The sequence below is a fragment of the Salvelinus fontinalis genome, chromosome 13 (genome assembly GCF_029448725.1).
Source record: "Salvelinus fontinalis isolate EN_2023a chromosome 13, ASM2944872v1, whole genome shotgun sequence".
Taxonomy (NCBI): domain Eukaryota; kingdom Metazoa; phylum Chordata; class Actinopteri; order Salmoniformes; family Salmonidae; genus Salvelinus; species Salvelinus fontinalis.
Genome location: NC_074677.1, coordinates 2,575,247 through 2,596,857, shown reverse-complemented (window position 1 = coordinate 2,596,857; position 21,611 = coordinate 2,575,247). Strand labels below are relative to the sequence as shown.

Here is a 21,611-nt window from a genome sequence, read left to right as displayed (position 1 = left end):
GGTGATGAGGGGAGGGATGGAGGAGAAGAGGAGAGGAGTGTGGTGGTGGTGGCCTTTCTGGATGACGTTCTGAGGAGCTGTGAGGAGCTGAAGGTCTCACCCTCAGATTGACCTCTGACCCCACACTGTAACCCAACCCTTGTTTCTCTCCTCATTCCCCTTCGTGAATTTAGGAGCAGGATTTACACGATGGACAAGAGGTGGCGTTTCCACCATGTTTCCACCATGTTCCTCACAACAGTCCATTTGAATGAACCTTCGCTCTTCAGGAAGTGGTGGGGCAGAATGGGACTGGTTCAGGACAGAGAGATGGCCTGTTTCTGTGTTCAGGTGTAGAAGTGTCGACTGTGGATCGGGAAACGGTCCCCTTTCCCAGGGTTTTATTCAGCTTACAAAGTAATAAATCAATTATTCCTGATGTTAAAGCAGATGGCCTTACTACCGCTAATACTGTTATTACTGTACTATAAGGGATATCACTGCTATTATATAATTACAGTACTATTATTACTGTTATATTACAATTATTTTGGTTTAGAAGTTGATTACAGTACTGTTATATTACTTTCTAGGTGATTACAGTACTGTTATATTACTTTTGGTGTATATGATTACAGTACTGTTACTAGGTGATTACAGTACTGTTACTAGGTATATGATTACAGTACTGTTACTAGGTATATGATTACAGTACTGTTACTAGGTATATGATTACAGTACTGTTACTAGGTATATGATTACAGTACTGTTACTAGGTGATTACAGTACTGTTACTAGGTGATTACAGTACTGTTACTAGGTGATTACAGTACTGTTACTAGGTGATTACAGTACTGTTACTAGGTGATTACAGTACTGTTACTAGGTATATGATTACAGTACTGGCACATTATTGTTATTTCTGCTGTGTGTTTATCATTAAAGTGGAGCAGCGGGCGCTAGCCTCTATTCCTGTATCCGTGTGATTGATGGTCAATAGCTGACACCTAACCAACCTGGTTGTTGCTGACCTGGGGCTCTGTCTGTGTGACTCCCGATGTCATTTACTCTGAACCTGCGCAGAAAATAATTCAAATGATTACTCAAATCCACATGGGATTAACACGAAATCTGACATTGCAACAAAATTAACATATCAAGAGCGACTTGTTTTTGCGAGAGAAAAATCCTACAATTATTCATATTAGAATCTCAGATCACATTATGTAATCCAACATCTGGTAAATGACATACATTAATATCCAGATTTATCTTTATTTATTGTAAAAATATATATATATATATTTTAATCTGCATTTATCAGTAGTGAATTAGCGATAGTAAAGGAATATTCAAGGTTTATTATCAAAAACGCTTAAACTCATTGGATAGACAAGATCTGACATACACAGAGTACAAAACATCACATCTTCCTAATATTGAGTTGCAGCCCCCTTTTGCCCTCAGAACAGCCTCAATTCGTCGGGACGTGGACTCTACAAGGTGTTGAAAGCGGCCCACAGGGATACTGGCCCATGACTCCAATGCTTCCCACAGTTGTGTCCAGGAGGCTGGGTGTCCTTTGGGTGGTGGACCATTGTTAATACACACGGGAAACTGCTGAGAATGGAAAAACCCAGCAGCGTTGCAGTCTCTAACTGGATCAGATGGGAGGTACCAGAGAGATCAGGTCCAGGAGTCTCTAACTGGATCAGATGGGAGGTACCAGAGAGATCAGGTCCAGGAGTCTCTAACTGGATCAGATGGGAGGTACCAGAGAGATCAGGTCCAGGAGTCTCTAACTGGATCAGATGGGAGGTACCAGAGAGATCAGGTCCAGGAGTCTCTAACTGGATCAGATGGGAGGTACCAGAGAGATCAGGTCCAGGAGTCTCTAACTGGATCAGATGGGAGGTACCAGAGAGATCAGGTCCAGGAGTCTCTAACTGGATCAGATGGGAGGTACCAGAGAGATCAGGTCCAGGAGTCTCTAACTGGATCAGATGGGAGGTACCAGAGAGATCAGGTCCAGGAGTCTCTAACTGGATCAGATGGGAGGTACCAGAGAGATCAGGTCCAGGAGTCTCTAACTGGATCAGATGGGAGGTACCAGAGAGATCAGGTCCAGGAGTCTCTAACTGGATCAGATGGGAGGTACCAGAGAGATCAGGTCCAGGAGTCTCTAACTGGATCAGATGGGAGGTACCAGAGAGATCAGGTCCAGGAGTCTCTAACTGGATCAGATGGGAGGTACCAGAGAGATCAGGTCCAGGAGTCTCTAACTGGATCAGATGGGAGGTACCAGAGAGATCAGGTCCAGGAGTCTCTAACTGGATCAGATGGGAGGTACCAGAGAGATCAGGTCCAGGAGTCTCTAACTGGATCAGATGGGAGGTACCAGAGAGATCAGGTCCAGGAGTCTCTAACTGGATCAGATGGGAGGTACCAGAGAGATCAGGTCCAGGAGTCTCTAACTGGATCAGATGGGAGGTACCAGAGAGATCAGGTCCAGGAGTCTCTAACTGGATCAGATGGGAGGTACCAGAGAGATCAGGTCCAGGAGTCTCTAACTGGATCAGATGGGAGGTACCAGAGAGATCAGGTCCAGGAGTCTCTAACTGGATCAGATGGGAGGTACCAGAGAGATCAGGTCCAGGAGTCTCTAACTGGATCAGATGGGAGGTACCAGAGAGATCAGGTCCAGGAGTCTCTAACTGGATCAGATGGGAGGTACCAGAGAGATCAGGTCCAGGAGTCTCTAACTGGATCAGATGGGAGGTACCAGAGAGATCAGGTCCAGGAGTCTCTAACTGGATCAGATGGGAGGTACCAGAGAGATCAGGTCCAGGAGTCTCTAACTGGATCAGATGGGAGGTACCAGAGAGATCAGGTCCAGGAGTCTCTAACGGGATCAGATGGGAGGTACCAGAGAGATCAGGTCCAGGAGTCTAACTGGATCAGATGGGAGGTACCAGAGAGATCAGGTCCAGGAGTCTCTAACTGGATCAGATGGGAGGTACCAGAGAGATCAGGTCCAGGAGTCTCTAACTGGATCAGATGGGAGGTACCAGAGAGATCAGGTCCAGGAGTCTCTAACTGGATCAGATGGGAGGTACCAGAGAGATCAGGTCCAGGAGTCTCTAACTGGATCAGATGGGAGGTACCAGAGAGATCAGGTCCAGGAGTCTCTAACTGGATCAGATGGGAGGTACCAGAGAGATCAGGTCCAGGAGTCTCTAACTGGATCAGATGGGAGGTACCAGAGAGATCAGGTCCAGGAGTCTAACTGGATCAGATGGGAGGTACCAGAGAGATCAGGTCCAGGAGTCTCTAACTGGATCAGATGGGAGGTACCAGAGAGATCAGGTCCAGGAGTCTCTAACTGGATCAGATGGGAGGTACCAGAGAGATCAGGTCCAGGAGTCTCTAACTGGATCAGATGGGAGGTACCAGAGAGATCAGGTCCAGGAGTCTCTAACTGGATCAGATGGGAGGTACCAGAGAGATCAGGTCCAGGAGTCTCTAACTGGATCAGATGGGAGGTACCAGAGAGATCAGGTCCAGGAGTCTCTAACTGGATCAGATGGGAGGTACCAGAGAGATCAGGTCCAGGAGTCTCTAACTGGATCAGATGGGAGGTACCAGAGAGATCAGGTCCAGGAGTCTCTAACGGGATCAGATGGGAGGTACCAGAGAGATCAGGTCCAGGAGTCTAACTGGATCAGATGGGAGGTACCAGAGAGATCAGGTCCAGGAGTCTCTAACTGGATCAGATGGGAGGTACCAGAGAGATCAGGTCCAGGAGTCTCTAACTGGATCAGATGAGAGATCAGGCCCAGGAGTCTCTAACGGGATCAGATGGGAGGTACCAGAGAGATCAGGTCCAGGAGTCTCTAACTGGATCAGATGAGAGATCAGGTCCAGGAGTCTCTAACTGGATCAGATGGGAGGTACCAGAGAGATCAGGCCCAGGAGTCTCTAACGGGATCAGATGGGAGGTACCAGAGAGATCAGGTCCAGGAGTCTCTAACTGGATCATATGGGAGGTACCAGAGAGATCAGGTCCAGGAGTCTCTAACTGGATCAGATGGGAGGTACCAGAGAGATCAGGTCCAGGAGTCTCTAACTGGATCAGATGGGAGGTACCAGAGAGATCAGGTACAGGAGTCTCTAACTGGATCAGATGGGAGGTACCAGAGAGATCAGGTACAGGAGTCTCTAACTGGATCAGATGGGAGGTCCCAACACAGAGTGGTATACTACCCAGGAGTGACTATCAGATGGGAGGTCCCAACACAGAGTGGTGCCTTCGGAAAGTATTCAGACCCACTGACTTTTCCCACATTTTGTTACGTTACATCCTTATTCTAAAATGTATTAAATTGTTATTCCCCCTCAATTTACACACAATATCCAGTAATGACGAAGGAAAAACAGGTTTTTAGAAATGTTAGAAAAAAAGTTTTATTTAAAAAAAGGAAAAATTCAATTTACATAAGTATTCATACCCTTCACTCAGTACTTTGTTGAAGCACCTTTGGCAGCGATTACAGCATTGAATCTTATAGTGTGACGCTACAAGCTTGGCACACCTGTATTTGGGGAGTATCTTCCCTGCAGATCCTCTCAAGATCTGTCAGCTTGGATGGGGAGCGTTGCTGCACAGCTATTTTCAGGTCTCTCCAGAGATGTTTGTTCAGGTTCAAGTCCGGGCTCTGGCTCGGCCATTCAAGGACATTGAGACTTGTTCTGAAGCCACTCCTGCGTTGTCTTGCCTGTGTGCTTAGGGTCGTTGTCCTGTTGGAAGGTGAACATTCGCCCCAGTCTGAGGTCCTAAGGGCTCTGGAGCAGGTTTTCATCAAGGATCTCTCTGTACTTTGCTCCGTTCATCTTTGCTTTGATCCTGACTAGTCTCCCAGTCTCTGCCGCTGAAAAACATCCCCACAGCATGATGCTGCCACCACCATGCTTCACCGTAGGGATGGTGCCAGGTTTCCTCCAGACGTGACGCTTGGCATTCAGACCAGATAGTTGAATTTTACTTTCATCAGACCAGAGAATCTTGTTGCTCATGGTCAGAGAGTCCTTTAGGTGCCTTTAGGCAAACTCCAAGCGGGCTGTCATGTGCCTTTTACTGAGGAGTGGCTTCCGTCTGGCCACTCTACCATAAACACCTGATTGTGGAGTGTTACAGAGACGGTTGTCCTTCTGGAAGGTTCTCCCATCTTCACATAGGAACTCTGGAGCTCTGTCAGTGACCATTGGGTTCTTGGTCACCTCCCTGACCAAGGCCCTTCTCCCCCAATTGCTCGGCTCTAGGAAGTCTTGGGGGTTCCAAAATTCTTCCATTTAAAAATGATGGAGGCCACTGTGTTCTTGGACACCTTCAATGCTGCAGAAATGTTTTAGGACCCTTCCCCAGATCTGTGCCTCAACACAAACCAAATTGAGATGGTTAGGGGTGAGTCGGCCCGCAGAGTGAAGATTAGGCAGCCAACAAGTGCTAAGCATATGTGGGAACTCCTTCACGACTGTTAGAAAACCATTCCAGGTGAAGCTGGTTGAGAGAATGCCAAGATTGTGCAAAGCTGTCATCAAGGCAAAGGGTGGCTATTTGAAGAATCTCAAATATAAAATATATTTTGATTTGTTTAACACTTTTTTGGTTACTACATGATTCCATATTTGTTATTTCATAGTTTTGATGTCTTCACTATTATTCTACAATATAGAAAATAGTAAAAATTAAGAAAAACCCTTGAATGAGTAGGTGTTCTAAAACTTTTGACTGGTAGTGTATGTGTAAGAAGATGGCAGCTCTTAGAAAACTTTCCAGTATTTTTGTTTTTTTATATATTATTTTTTACATTAGTAGCTCAGGAAATGTTTTGTGTCATTACATACAGCCGGGAAGAACTATTGGATATTAGAGCGGCGGTAACTCACCACAACTACCAGCATTACGACCAGGAATACGACTTCCCCGGAGCAATTGAACTTATTTCAGAGGCCGACCCAAAACATCCCCGGCAGAGGAGAGGCACTCGAGGCGGCTTGCCGCTTCTGACTATATTACTAGCTAATGTTCAGTCTTTGGATAACAAAGTTGATGAGCTTAGAGCAAAGATCTCTTTCCAGAGAGACATCGGGGCCTTGTAACATACTTTGTTTCACGGAAACATGGCTCTCTCGGGATACTCTGTCGGAATCGGTAATGCCGGCAGGATTCTCAGTACATCGCGCAGACAGGAATAAATATATCTGTGGGAAGCAGAAAGGGGGGGGGGGGGTTCATGATTAACAACTCATGGTGTAGTTCTAGGAACTAAAGTCATTTTGTTCACCCGACCTAGAATACCTCACAATTAAATGGCGACCATATTATTTCCCAAGAGAATTCTCCTCCGTCATCTCCACGGCCATTTACACCTTGAAACCTTGACGGCTCATAAAGAACTTCACTGGAAACCACATATCCTGAGGCTGCATTTATTGTAGATGGGGATTTTAACAAAGCAAATCTGAGGACTAGGTTGCCGAAATTCTATCAATATATTGACTGTCCTACTCACGCTACTAAGACACTCGACCATTGCTATTCAAACTTCCGGGATGCTTACAAGGCCCTCCCCCGCCCTACTTTCGGGAAATCTGACCACGACTCTATCTTGCTCCTCCCGTCCTATAGGCAGAAACTCAAACGGGAAGTGCCCGCGCTTCGTATATTCAACGCTGATTTGACCAATCAGAATCCACGCTCCAGGATTGTTTTGATCACGTGGACTGGGATGTGTTCCGGGTAGCGTGCGAAAATAATCCAGACACATACACGGGGATACGTGACTGAGTTCTTAAGGAAGTGTATAGGAGATGTTGTACCCACTGTGACTATTAAAACCTACCCTAATCAGAAACCATGGATAGATGGCGGCATTCGTGCGGAACTGAAAGTGCGAACCACCGCATTTAACCATGGAAAGGCGACTGGTAATATGGCACAATATAAACAGTATAGTTATTCACACCCTACATGGCAATCAAACAAGCTAAACGTCAGTATAGAGATAGTGGAGTCGCAATTCAACGGTTCAGACACGACACGCATGTGGTAGGGACTTCTGACAATCACGGACTACAAAAGGAAAACCAGCCACGCCGCCGAGACCGACGTCTTGCTTCCGGACAGGCTAAACACCTTCTTTGCACGCTCTGTGGAAAACACAATGCCACCAACGCGGCCCGCTACCAAGCACTGTGGGCTCTCCTTCTCAGTGGCACATCCCCGTCCTTACGGAGCGGCGGCACATCCCCGTCCTTACGGCGCGGCAGCACATCCCCGCGCTTAAGGAGCGGCAGCACATCCCCGTCCTTAAGGAGCGGCAGCACATCCCCGTCCTTACGGAGCGGCAGCACATCCCCGTCCTTACGGAGCGGCAGCACATCCCCGTCCTTACGGAGCGGCGGCACATCCCCGTCCTTACGGCGCGGCAGCACATCCCCGCGCTTAAGGAGCGGCAGCACATCCCCGTCCGTAAGGAGCGGCAGCACATCCCCGTCCTCGCGGAGAGGCGGCACATCCCCGTCCTCACGGAGAGGCGGCACATCCCCGTCCTCGCGGAGAGGCGGCACATCCCCGTCCTCGCGGAGAGGCGGCACATCCCCGTCCTCGCGGAGCGGCGGCACATCCCCGTCCTCGCGGAGCGGCGGCACATCCCCGTCCTCGCGGAGCGGCGGCACATCCCCGTCCTCGCGGAGCGGCGGCACATCCCCGTCCTCGCGGAGCGGCGGCACATCCCCGTCCTCGCGGAGCGGCGGCACATCCCCGTCCTCGCGGAGCGGCGGCACATCCCCGTCCTCGCGGAGCGGCGGCACATCCCCGTCCTCGCGGAGCGGCGGCACATCCCCGTCCTCGCGGAGCGGCGGCACATCCCCGTCCTCACGGAGCGGCGGCACATCCCCGTCCTTACGGAGCGGCGGCACATCCCCGTCCTCACGGAGAGGCGGCACATCCCCGTCCTCACGGAGAGGCGGCACATCCCCGTCCTCACGGAGAGGCGGCACATCCCCGTCCTCGAGCGGCGGCACATCCCCGTCCTCGCGGAGCGGCGGCACATCCCCGGCATCGCGGAGCGGCGGCACATCCCCGTCCTCGCGGAGCGGCGGCACATCCCCGTCCTCGCGGAGCGGCGGCACATCCCCGTCCTCGCGGAGCGGCGGCACATCCCCGTCCTCGCGGAGCGGCGGCACATCCCCGTCCTCGCGGAGCGGCGGCACATCCCCGTCCTCGCGGAGAGGCGGCACATCCCCGTCCTCGCGGAGAGGCGGCACATCCCCGTCCTCGCGGAGAGGCGGCACATCCCCGTCCTCGCGGAGAGGCGGCACATCCCCGGCCTGACGGAGCGGCGGCACATCCCCGTTCTTACGGAGCGGCTGCACATCCCCGTCCTCGCGGAGCGGCTGCACATCCCCGTCCTCGCGGAGCGGCGGCACATCCCCGTCCTCGCGGAGCGGCGGCACATCCCCGTCCTCGCGGAGCGGCGGCACATCCCCGTCCTCGCGGAGCGGCGGCACATCCCCGTCCTCACGGAGCGGCGGCACATCCCCGTCCTCACGGAGCGGCGGCACATCCCCGTCCTCACGGAGAGGCGGCACATCCCCGTCCTCACGGAGAGGCGGCACATCCCCGTCCTCGAGCGGCGGCACATCCCCGTCCTCGCGGAGCGGCGGCACATCCCCGTCCTCGCGGAGCGGCGGCACATCCCCGTCCTCGCGGAGCGGCGGCACATCCCCGTCCTCACGGAGCGGCGGCACATCCCCGTCCTCACGGAGCGGCGGCACATCCCCGTCCTCACGGAGCGGCGGCACATCCCCGTCCTCACGGAGCGGCGGCACATCCCCGTCCTCACGGAGCGGCTGCACATCCCCGTCCTTACGGAGCGGCGGCACATCCCCGTCCTTACGGAGCGGCTGCACATCCCCGTCCTCACGGAGCGGCGGCACATCCCCGTCCTCACGGAGAGGCGGCACAACATCCCCGTCCTCACGGAGAGGCGGCACATCCCCGTCCTCACGGAGAGGCGGCACATCCCCGTCCTCACGGAGAGGCGGCACATCCCCGTCCTCACGGAGAGGCGGCACATCCCCGTCCTCACGGAGAGGCGGCACATCCCCGTCCTCGAGCGGCGGCACATCCCCGTCCTCGCGGAGCGGCGGCACATCCCCGGCATCGCGGAGCGGCGGCACATCCCCGTCCTCGCGGAGCGGCGGCACATCCCCGTCCTCGCGGAGCGGCGGCACATCCCCGTCCTCGCGGAGCGGCGGCACATCCCCGTCCTCGCGGAGAGGCGGCACATCCCCGGCCTGACGGAGCGGCGGCACATCCCCGTTCTTACGGAGCGGCTGCACATCCCCGTCCTTACGGAGCGGCTGCACATCCCCGTCCTTACGGAGCGGCGGCACATCCCCGTCCTCACGGAGAGGCGGCACATCCCCGTCCTCACGGAGAGGCGGCACATCCCCGTCCTCACGGAGAGGCGGCACATCCCCGTCCTCACGGAGAGGCGGCACATCCCCGTCCTCGAGCGGCGGCACATCCCCGTCCTCGCGGAGCGGCGGCACATCCCCGGCATCGCGGAGCGGCGGCACATCCCCGTCCTCGCGGAGCGGCGGCACATCCCCGTCCTCGCGGAGCGGCGGCACATCCCCGTCCTCGCGGAGAGGCGGCACATCCCCGGCCTGACGGAGCGGCGGCACATCCCCGTTCTTACGGAGCGGCTGCACATCCCCGTCCTTACGGAGCGGCTGCACATCCCCGTCCTTACGGAGAGGCGGCACATCCCCGTCCTCACGGAGAGGCGGCACATCCCCGTCCTCACGGAGAGGCGGCACATCCCCGTCCTCACGGAGCGGCGGCACATCCCCGTTCTTACGGAGCGGCTGCACATCCCCGTCCTTACGGAGCGGCTGCACATCCCCGTCCTCACGGAGAGGCGGCACATCCCCGTCCTCACGGAGAGGCGGCACATCCCCGTCCTCACGGAGAGGCGGCACATCCCCGTCCTCACGGAGAGGCGGCACATCCCCGTCCTCACGGAGAGGCGGCACATCCCCGTCCTCACGGAGAGGCGGCACATCCCCGTCCTCACGGAGAGGCGGCACATCCCCGTCCTCACGGAGAGGCGGCACATCCCCGTCCTCACGGAGAGGCGGCACATCCCCGTCCTCACGGAGAGGCGGCACATCCCCGTCCTCACGGAGAGGCGGCACATCCCCGTCCTCACGGAGAGGCGGCACATCCCCGTCCTCACGGAGAGGCGGCACATCCCCGTCCTCACGGAGAGGCGGCACATCCCCGTCCTCACGGAGAGGCGGCACATCCCCGTCCTCACGGAGAGGCGGCACATCCCCGTCCTCACGGAGAGGCGGCACATCCCCGTCCTCACGGAGAGGCGGCACATCCCCGTCCTCACGGAGAGGCGGCACATCCCCGTCCTCACGGAGAGGCGGCACATCCCCGTCCTCACGGAGAGGCGGCACATCCCCGTCCTCACGGAGAGGCGGCACATCCCCGTCCTCACGGAGAGGCGGCACATCCCCGTCCTCACGGAGCGGCGGCACATCCCCGTCCTCACGGAGCGGCGGCACATCCCCGTCCTCACGGAGCGGCGGCACATCCCCGTCCTCACGGAGCGGCGGCACATCCCCGTCCTCGAGCGGCGGCACATCCCCGTCCTCGAGCGGCGGCACATCCCCGTCCTCGCGGAGCGGCGGCACATCCCCGTCCTCGCGGAGCGGCGGCACATCCCCGTCCTCGCGGAGAGGCGGCACATCCCCGGCCTGACGGAGCGGCGGCACATCCCCGTTCTTACGGAGCGGCTGCACATCCCCGTCCTTACGGAGCGGCTGCACATCCCCGTCCTTACGGAGCGGCGGCACATCCCCGTCCTCACGGAGAGGCGGCACATCCCCGTCCTCACGGAGAGGCGGCACATCCCCGTCCTCACGGAGAGGCGGCACATCCCCGTCCTCACGGAGAGGCGGCACATCCCCGTCCTCACGGAGCGGCGGCACATCCCCGTCCTCGAGCGGCGGCACATCCCCGTCCTCGAGCGGCGGCACATCCCCGTCCTCGAGCGGCGGCACATCCCCGTCCTCGCGGAGCGGCGGCACATCCCCGTCCTCGCGGAGCGGCGGCACATCCCCGTCCTCGCGGAGCGGCGGCACATCCCCGTCCTCGCGGAGCGGCGGCACATCCCCGTCCTCGCGGAGCGGCGGCACATCCCCGTCCTCGCGGAGCGGCGGCACATCCCCGTCCTCGCGGAGCGGCGGCACATCCCCGTCCTCGCGGAGCGGCGGCACATCCCCGTCCTCGCGGAGAGGCGGCACATCCCCGTCCTCGCGGAGCGGCGGCACATCCCCGTCCTCGCGGAGCGGCGGCACATCCCCGTCCTGACGGAGCGGCGGCACATCCCCGTCCTGACGGAGCGGCGGCACATCCCCGTCCTGACGGAGCGGCGGCACATCCCCGTCCTCGCGGAGCGGCGGCACATCCCCGTCCTCGCGGAGCGGCGGCACATCCCCGTCCTCGCGGAGCGGCGGCACATCCCCGTCCTCGCGGAGCGGCGGCACATCCCCGTCCTCGCGGAGCGGCGGCACATCCCCGTCCTCGCGGAGCGGCGGCACATCCCCGTCCTCGCGGAGCGGCGGCACATCCCCGTCCTCGCGGAGCGGCGGCACATCCCCGTCCTTACGGAGCGGCGGCACAGGAGCTGATTCCCTTACTTTTGGAATATTTCCTGATAACAATGTTTAATATATAAATGTGGGTTATTGAGCCAACGATGATGGGCGCTGCACACCTAAGCAGACCAGGATTGGTCGACCCCTGTGGATTTATTGTTGTCTATTGCTAGCAAAGCATCCAGGTTTTTTTTTCTCTGTAAACAACCTGAAAGAAACGTTTTGACTATAATTTCTCTGATCATTCAGCAAGTTATGCCTATCAGCATCCAGCCCGATATCATTGTGAAAAGGCTTAGTGTTCATTCAAAGAGATAGCAAAAATAAAATGGTGATTAAATGCAACAACGATGGCATTTTTTTCTGTAATGAGGCCAGTGTCTGAATTAATTTGTTGTGACAGAGAGGAGGAAGTAGAACCCTTCAGGCCTTTGCCAGTATTTAGCCGGGTTCCCGTTACAATCTGAAAGAGTGCTTACATAATAATCAGATTTAGCCTTTCCGATTTGTTTTCCACAATGATTCCTCAGTTGCTTACCAGCCTGCCAGTCCGGGTCTAAGCCTGTGCTCCTGGCCTTGACCCAAGCATCATGTCTTTCATGAATGACTTGCGATCATTCCGGAGTATACCAGGCATTGCATCTACTTGAACCCTTCATTCTTTTAAGGGAGGGTGATTTTCCACAATGGTATTGAAGACATCTGCAAAAAGGCTCAGGTCTTTCAAGTTGTGTATTTTTTTTAAATCTTTTTTTTAATAAGACACAGACAGGTGAAGAGACTTCTAACCTCTTTTCCCATTCACGTTTCCTTTTGTAAATGATGATCTAGCTAAGCAGAACATGTGGAGGATGCATACAAGGTAATGCGGATGGACAAGGAAATGCTTTACAGTGACCATCAGGGTGGACCATTTCCATGCATACTAAATGTTTGCACTTTCGGTCATGTGACCTACTTTGCATATTATATGAATATGTCCATAGTGCATGATTTATGGCTTTTGTGGGGGGGGGGGGGGGTACGATTTCCCAAAATACTAAGCTTTTAGCTTACTAATGATATGTCAATATCTATTTCTGATGTTTGGGGGAGGGAAGGGGGGGGTACGCCGGGCCCTTTATCGGGTTAAAGTATTGATTGGGGACTAATTTGTGGAGAAATGTAGCGGTTTTTCTGGGTGATTAGTGATGTTTTAGTATTTGAATGTGTATATGTACAGTACCGGTCAAAAGGTTTGAACACATCTACTCATTCCAGGGTTTTTCTTTATTTTTACTATTTTCTACATTGTAGAATAATAGTGAAGACATCAAAACTATGAAATAACACATATGGAATCATGTAGTAATCAAAAAAGTGTTGAACAAATCAAAATATATTTTATATTTGAGATTCTTCAAAGTAGCCCCCCTTTGCCTTGATGACAGCTTTGCACACTCTTGGCATTCTCTCAACCAGCTTCACCTGGAATGCTTTTCCAGACTCTTGTGCCGTATCATAGTTGGGATGTCTTCACTATTATTCTACAATGTAGAAAATAGTAATAATATAGAAAAACCCTTGAGTAGGTGTGTCCAAAACGTTTTACTGGTGCTGTGTATACACTGTATATAAAAAGATTCAGGAAATATCCAGCTTGCTCTTTCTTCATTACTATACTAATGATTCAAGTTGGATTAGATTTTTTTTGATCTATTAAGACACTGAATACAGGTTGTTTAGTATATTTACTACATTTAATGTTTAGTTTGTTTCTCTGAGAAGTACTGTACATTCATTTAAAGTTGTGATTTGGTTTATTTAGATGTAACATTTAAATGTTAACACACAGTAACCTAAAACCTGATCTAATTTGCAGTAAGCCTCTGTCTGTCTGTTCTCATGTCTAGTCTGTCCAGAAGACTGTCTGTTCCCATGTCTAGTCTATCCAGAAGACTGTCTGTTCTCATATCTAGTCTGTCCAGAAGACTGTCTGTTCTCATGTCTAGTCTATCCAGAAGACTGTCTGTTCTCATGTCTAGTCTATCCAGAAGACTGTCTGTTCTCATGTCTAGTCTATCCAGAAGACTATGTTCTCATGTCTAGTCTATCCAGAAGACTGTCTGTTCTCATGTCTAGTCTGTCCAGAAGACTGTCTGTTCTCATATCTAGTCTATCCAGAAGACTATCTGTTCTCATGTCTAGTCTATCCAGAAGACTGTCTGTTCCCATGTCTAGTCTATCCAGAAGACTCTGTTCCCATGTCTAGTCTATTCAGAAGACTGTCTGTTCCCATGTCTAGTCTATCCAGAAGACTGTCTGTTCTCATGTCTAGTCTGTCCAGAAGACTGTCTGTTCTCATATCTAGTCTATCCAGAAGACTCTGTCTGTCTGTTCCCATATCTAGTCTGTCCAGAAGACTGTCTGTTCTCATGTCTAGTCTGTCCAGAAGACTGTCTGTTCTCATGTCTAGTCTATTCAGAAGACTGTCTGTTCTCATGTCTAGTCTATCCAGAAGACTGTCTGTTCTCATATCTAGTCTATCCAGAAGACTGTCTGTTCTCATGTCTAGTCTGTCCAGAAGACTGTCTGTTCTCATGTCTAGTCTATCCAGAAGACTGTCTGTTCTCATGTCTAGTCTGTCCAGAAGACTGTCTGTTCTCATGTCTAGTCTATTCAGAAGACTGTCTGTTCTCATATCTAGTCTGTCCAGAAGACTGTCTGTTCTCATGTCTAGTCTGTCCAGAAGACTGTCTGTTCTCATATCTAGTCTATCCAGAAGACTGTCTGTTCTCATGTCTAGTCTATCCAGAAGACTGTCTGTTCTCATATCTAGTCTATCCAGAAGACTGTCTGTTCTCATATCTAGTCTATCCAGAAGACTCTGTTCTCATGTCTAGTCTATCCAGAAGACTGTCTGTTCTCATGTCTAGTCTGTCCAGAAGACTGTCTGTTCTCATGTCTAGTCTATCCAGAAGACTGTCTGTTCTCATGTCTAGTCTGTCCAGAAGACTGTCTGTTCTCATGTCTAGTCTATCCAGAAGACTGTCTGTTCCCATGTCTAGTCTATCCAGAAGACTGTCTGTTCTCATGTCTAGTCTGTCCAGAAGACTGTCTGTTCTCATGTCTAGTCTATCCAGAAGACTATGTTCCCATGTCTAGTCTATTCAGAAGACTGTCTGTTCCCATGTCTAGTCTATCCAGAAGACTGTCTGTTCTCATGTCTAGTCTGTCCAGAAGACTGTCTGTTCTCATATCTAGTCTATCCAGAAGACTCTCTCTGTCTGTTCCCATGTCTAGTCTATCCAGAAGACTGTCTGTTCTCATGTCTAGTCTGTCCAGAAGACTGTCTGTTCTCATATCTAGTCTATCCAGAAGACTCTGTCTGTCTGTTCCCATATCTAGTCTGTCCAGAAGACTGTCTGTTCTCATGTCTAGTCTGTCCAGAAGACTGTCTGTTCTCATATCTAGTCTATCCAGAAGACTCTGTCTGTCTGTTCCCATATCTAGTCTGTCCAGAAGACTGTCTGTTCTCATGCCTAGTCTGTCCAGAAGACTGTCTGTTCTCATGTCTAGTCTATTCAGAAGACTGTCTGTTCTCATGTCTAGTCTATCCAGAAGACTGTCTGTTCTCATATCTAGTCTATCCAGAAGACTGTCTGTTCTCATGTCTAGTCTGTCCAGAAGACTGTCTGTTCTCATGTCTAGTCTATCCAGAAGACTGTCTGTTCTCATGTCTAGTCTGTCCAGAAGACTGTCTGTTCTCATGTCTAGTCTATTCAGAAGACTGTCTGTTCTCATATCTAGTCTGTCCAGAAGACTGTCTGTTCTCATGTCTAGTCTATTCAGAAGACTGTCTGTTCTCATGTCTAGTCTATCCAGAAGACTGTCTGTTCTCATGTCTAGTCTGTCCAGAAGACTGTCTGTTCTCATATCTAGTCTATCCAGAAGACTGTCTGTTCTCATATCTAGTCTATCCAGAAGACTGTCTGTTCTCATATCTAGTCTATCCAGAAGACTCTGTTCTCATGTCTAGTCTATCCAGAAGACTGTCTGTTCTCATGTCTAGTCTGTCCAGAAGACTGTCTGTTCTCATGTCTAGTCTATCCAGAAGACTGTCTGTTCTCATGTCTAGTCTGTCCAGAAGACTGTCTGTTCTCATGTCTAGTCTATCCAGAAGACTGTCTGTTCCCATGTCTAGTCTATCCAGAAGACTGTCTGTTCTCATGTCTAGTCTGTCCAGAAGACTGTCTGTTCTCATGTCTAGTCTATCCAGAAGACTATGTTCCCATGTCTAGTCTATTCAGAAGACTGTCTGTTCCCATGTCTAGTCTATCCAGAAGACTGTCTGTTCTCATGTCTAGTCTGTCCAGAAGACTGTCTGTTCTCATATCTAGTCTATCCAGAAGACTCTGTTCTCATGTCTAGTCTATCCAGAAGACTGTCTGTTCTCATGTCTAGTCTATCCAGAAGACTCTGTCTGTCTGTTCCCATATCTAGTCTGTCCAGAAGACTGTCTGTTCTCATGTCTAGTCTGTCCAGAAGATTGTCTGTTCTCATATCTAGTCTATTCAGAAGACTGTCTGTTCTCATGTCTAGTCTATCCAGAAGACTGTCTGTTCTCATATCTAGTCTATCCAGAAGACTGTCTGTTCTCATGTCTAGTCTGTCCAGAAGACTGTCTGTTCTCATGTCTAGTCTGTCCAGAAGACTGTCTGTTCTCATGTCTAGTCTATCCAGAAGACTGTCTGTTCTCATGTCTAGTCTATCCAGAAGACTGTCTGTTCTCATGTCTAGTCTATTCAGAAGACTCTCTGTTCTCATGTCTAGTCTGTCCAGAAGACTGTCTGTTCTCATGTCTAGTCTATCCAGAAGACTGTTCTCATGTCTAGTCTATCCAGAAGACTCTGTTCTCATGTCTAGTCTATCCAGAAGACTCTGTTCTCATGTCTAGTCTATTCAGAAGACTGTCTGTTCTCATGTCTAGTCTATCCAGAAGACTGTCTGTTCTCATGTCTAGTCTGTCCAGAAGACTGTCTGTTCTCATGTCTAGTCTATTCAGAAGACTGTCTGTTCTCATGTCTAGTCTGTCCAGAAGACTGTCTGTTCTCATGTCTAGTCTGTCCAGAAGACTGTCTGTTCTCATGTCTAGTCTATCCAGAAGACTGTCTGTTCTCATGTCTAGTCTGTCCAGAAGACTGTCTGTTCTCATGTCTAGTCTGTCCAGAAGACTGTCTGTTCTCATGTCTAGTCTATTCAGAAGACTGTCTGTTCTCATGTCTAGTCTGTCCAGAAGACTGTCTGTTCTCATGTCTAGTCTATTCAGAAGACTGTCTGTTCTCATGTCTAGTCTGTCCAGAAGACTGTCTGTTCTCATGTCTAGTCTATCCAGAAGACTGTCTGTTCTCATGTCTAGTCTGTCCAGAAGACTGTCTGTTCTCATGTCTAGTCTGTCCAGAAGACTGTCTGTTCTCATGTCTAGTCTATTCAGAAGACTGTCTGTTCTCATGTCTAGTCTGTCCAGAAGACTGTCTGTTCTCATGTCTAGTCTATTCAGAAGACTGTCTGTTCTCATGTCTAGTCTATCCAGAAGACTGTCTGTTCTCATGTCTAGTCTATCCAGAAGACTGTCTGTTCTCATGTCTAGTCTGTCCAGAAGACTGTCTGTTCTCATGTCTAGTCTGTCCAGAAGACTGTCTGTTCTCATGTCTAGTCTATCCAGAAGACTGTCTGTTCTCATGTCTAGTCTATTCAGAAGACTGTCTGTTCTCATGTCTAGTCTATCCAGAAGACTGTCTGTTCTCATGTCTAGTCTGTCCAGAAGACTGTCTGTTCTCATGTCTAGTCTATTCAGAAGACTGTCTGTTCTCATGTCTAGTCTATCCAGAAGACTGTCTGTTCTCATGTCTAGTCTATTCAGAAGACTGTCTGTTCTCATGTCTAGTCTGTCCAGAAGACTGTCTGTTCTCATGTCTAGTCTATTCAGAAGACTGTCTGTTCTCATGTCTAGTCTATCCAGAAGACTGTCTGTTCTCATGTCTAGTCTATCCAGAAGACTCTGTTCTCATGTCTAGTCTATCCAGAAGACTGTCTGTTCTCATGTCTAGTCTGTCCAGAAGACTCTGTTCTCATGTCTAGTCTATCCAGAAGACTGTCTGTTCTCATGTCTAGTCTGTCCAGAAGACTGTCTGTTCTCATGTCTAGTCTATTCAGAAGACTGTCTGTTCTCATGTCTAGTCTATCCAGAAGACTGTCTGTTCTCATGTCTAGTCTGTCCAGAAGACTGTCTGTTCTCATGTCTAGTCTATCCAGAAGACTCTGTTCTCATGTCTAGTCTATCCAGAAGACTGTCTGTTCTCATGTCTAGTCTGTCCAGAAGACTGTCTGTTCTCATGTCTAGTCTATCCAGAAGACTGTCTGTTCTCATGTCTAGTCTATTCAGAAGACTGTCTGTTCTCATGTCTAGTCTATCCAGAAGACTGTCTGTTCTCATGTCTAGTCTATCCAGAAGACTGTCTGTTCTCATGTCTAGTCTGTCCAGAAGACTGTCTGTTCTCATGTCTAGTCTATCCAGAAGACTGTCTGTTCTCATGTCTAGTCTATTCAGAAGACTGTCTGTTCTCATGTCTAGTCTATTCAGAAGACTGTCTGTTCTCATGTCTAGTCTGTCCAGAAGACTGTCTGTTCTCATGTCTAGTCTGTCCAGAAGACTGTCTGTTCTCATGTCTAGTCTATTCAGAAGACTGTCTGTTCTCATGTCTAGTCTATCCAGAAGACTGTCTGTTCTCATGTCTAGTCTATTCAGAAGACTGTCTGTTCTCATGTCTAGTCTGTCCAGAAGACTGTCTGTTCTCATGTCTAGTCTATTCAGAAGACTGTCTGTTCTCATGTCTAGTCTATCCAGAAGACTGTCTGTTCTCATGTCTAGTCTATCCAGAAGACTCTGTTCTCATGTCTAGTCTATCCAGAAGACTGTCTGTTCTCATGTCTAGTCTGTCCAGAAGACTCTGTTCTCATGTCTAGTCTATCCAGAAGACTGTCTGTTCTCATGTCTAGTCTGTCCAGAAGACTGTCTGTTCTCATGTCTAGTCTATTCAGAAGACTGTCTGTTCTCATGTCTAGTCTATCCAGAAGACTGTCTGTTCTCATGTCTAGTCTGTCCAGAAGACTGTCTGTTCTCATGTCTAGTCTATCCAGAAGACTCTGTTCTCATGTCTAGTCTATCCAGAAGACTGTCTGTTCTCATGTCTAGTCTGTCCAGAAGACTGTCTGTTCTCATGTCTAGTCTATCCAGAAGACTGTCTGTTCTCATGTCTAGTCTATTCAGAAGACTGTCTGTTCTCATGTCTAGTCTATCCAGAAGACTGTCTGTTCTCATGTCTAGTCTATCCAGAAGACTGTCTGTTCTCATGTCTAGTCTGTCCAGAAGACTGTCTGTTCTCATGTCTAGTCTATCCAGAAGACTGTCTGTTCTCATGTCTAGTCTATTCAGAAGACTGTCTGTTCTCATGTCTAGTCTATTCAGAAGACTGTCTGTTCTCATGTCTAGTCTGTCCAGAAGACTGTCTGTTCTCATATCTAGTCTATCCAGAAGCGTCTGTTTGTTTGGTCAGCTGTGCCCCGATTTTATTAAGTCCCAATGAGGGGATTCGGTTAAGCTGGCCCGGGCGCCCTGGTGGTTGGAGATTTCACCAGTTGAAAAGTGATTGCATTCGTTTTGAAACCAGGCTGTCTCCCAGGCGTGAGCCGGGTGACATGGTGAAGTTGGCTCAAAATAAAGTGACGTGTGGGAGATTGAGGAGAAATGGCACCTTTCAATCTTTCTCATACACAACAATATATTTGTTTGAAAAGAGACTACAGTGCAGCCGTCTTAATCGACCTGGCCAAGGCTTTCGACTCTGTCAAATCACCACATTCTTATTGGCAGACTCAACAGCCTTGGTTTCTCTAATGACTGCCTCGCCTGGTTCACCAACTACTTCTCAGACAGAGTTCAGTGTGTCAAATCGGAGGGCCTGTTGTCCGGGCCTCTGGCAGTCTCTATGGGAGTGCCACAGGGTTCAATTCTCGGGCCGACTCTTTTCTCTATATACATCAATGATGTCGCTCTTGCTGCTGGTGATTCCCTGATCCACCTCTACTTAGACGACACCATTCTGTATCCTTCTGGCCCTTCTTTGGACACTGTGTTAACTAACCTCCAGACGAGCTTCAATGCCATACAACTCTCCTTCCGTGGCCACCAACTGCTCTTAAATACAAGTAAAACTAAATGCATGCTCTTCAACCGATTGCTGCCCACACCTGCCCGCCCGTCCAGCATCACTACTCTGGACGGTTCTGACTTAGAATATGTGGACAACTATAAATAGCTAGGTGTCTGGTTAGACTGTAAACTCTCCTTCCAGACTCACATTAAGTATCTCCAATCCAAAATTAAATCTTGAATCGGCTTCCTATTCCGCAACAAAGCCTCCTTCACCCATGCTTCCAAACATACCCTCGTAAAACTGACCATCCTACCGATCCTTGACTTCGGTGATGTCATTTACAAAATAGCCTCCAACACTCTACTCAGCAAATTGGATGCAGTCTATCACAGTGCCATCCGTTTTGTCACCAAAGCCCCATATACTACCCACCACTGCGACCTGTATGCTCTCGTTGGCTGGCCCTCACTACATATTCGTCGCCAAACCCACTGGCTCCAGGTCATCTACAAGTCTCTGCTAGGTAAAGCCCTGCCTTATCTTAGCTCACTGGTCACCATAGCAGCACCCACCCGTAGCACGCTCTCCAGCAGGTATATCTCTGGTCACCCCCAAAGCCAATTCCTGCTTTGGCCGCCTTTCCTTCCAGTTCTCTGCTGCCAATGACTGGAACCAACTACAAAAATCACTGAAGCTGGAGACTCATATCTTCCTCACTAACTTTAAGCACCAGCTGTCAGAGCAGCTCACAGATCACTGCACCTGTACATAGCCCATCTGTAAATAGCCCATCCAACTACCTCATCCCCATACTGTATTTATTTGTTTGCTCCTTTGCACCCCAGTATCTCTACTTGCACATTCATCTTCTGCACATCTATCACTCCAGTGTTTAATTGCTATATTGTAATTATTTCACCACTATGGCCACCCCTCATAGCCTGGTTCCTCTCTAGGTTTCTTCCTAGGTTTTGGCCTTTCTAGGGAGTTTTTCCTAGCCACCGTGCTTCTACACCTGCACTGCTTGCTGTTTGGGGTTTTAGGCTGGGTTTCTGTACAGCACTTTGAGATATCAGCTGATGTACGAAGGGCTATATAAAATACATTTGATTTGATTTGATTTATGGCCTATTTATTGCCTTACCTTCCTTATCCTACCTCGTTTGCACACTGTGTGCTATTGCTGTGGCCTGTGTACCTTTTCTACTGTATTATTGACTGTATGTTTGTTTACTCCATGTGTAACTCTGTGTTGTTGTATGTGTCGAACTGCTTTGCTTTATCTTGGCCAGGTCACAGTTGTAAATGAGAACTTGTTCTCAAATGGCCCTACCCGGTTAAATAAAGGTGAAATAAAATAAATATAAATAAAATAACATTTTAAGCACAACCAAAAAACCAAACCCCCTTCCTAATCTCAAAGACCTTTCTCCAAACCTCCCCCAGCACATTGACCTTAACAGATAATCATTGTCAATATTTTCAAGGAATTTTTGTACATGTGTTGTGTTTTGAGAATCGGCAGAGAGAAGAATGAGGCGGGTGTGCCATTCATTCTGGAAAGTTCTCTGTGGTCCTCAACCTACATGTAACCCCATAACACAAACCATACAAACACTACCCAATTCATAATTATATAGTGCTTAGCGTAAATTGAGTTATCTTAGCTGTCAACTTGCAAATAGTTTTGCAAACTTA

At 50.1% G+C, this 21,611-nt stretch overlaps 1 long non-coding RNA gene across 1 annotated transcript; it reads left to right on the top strand.

Annotated features, from left to right (window-relative positions):
* The first annotated feature begins 6 nt into the window (after positions 1-6).
* LOC129867765 (uncharacterized) lies at positions 7-948 on the top strand. Its single transcript, XR_008761679.1, has 2 exons — positions 7-603; positions 866-948. It is a non-coding gene; the product is annotated as an uncharacterized LOC129867765 (long non-coding RNA).
* Positions 949-21,611: the final 20,663 nt, after the last annotated feature.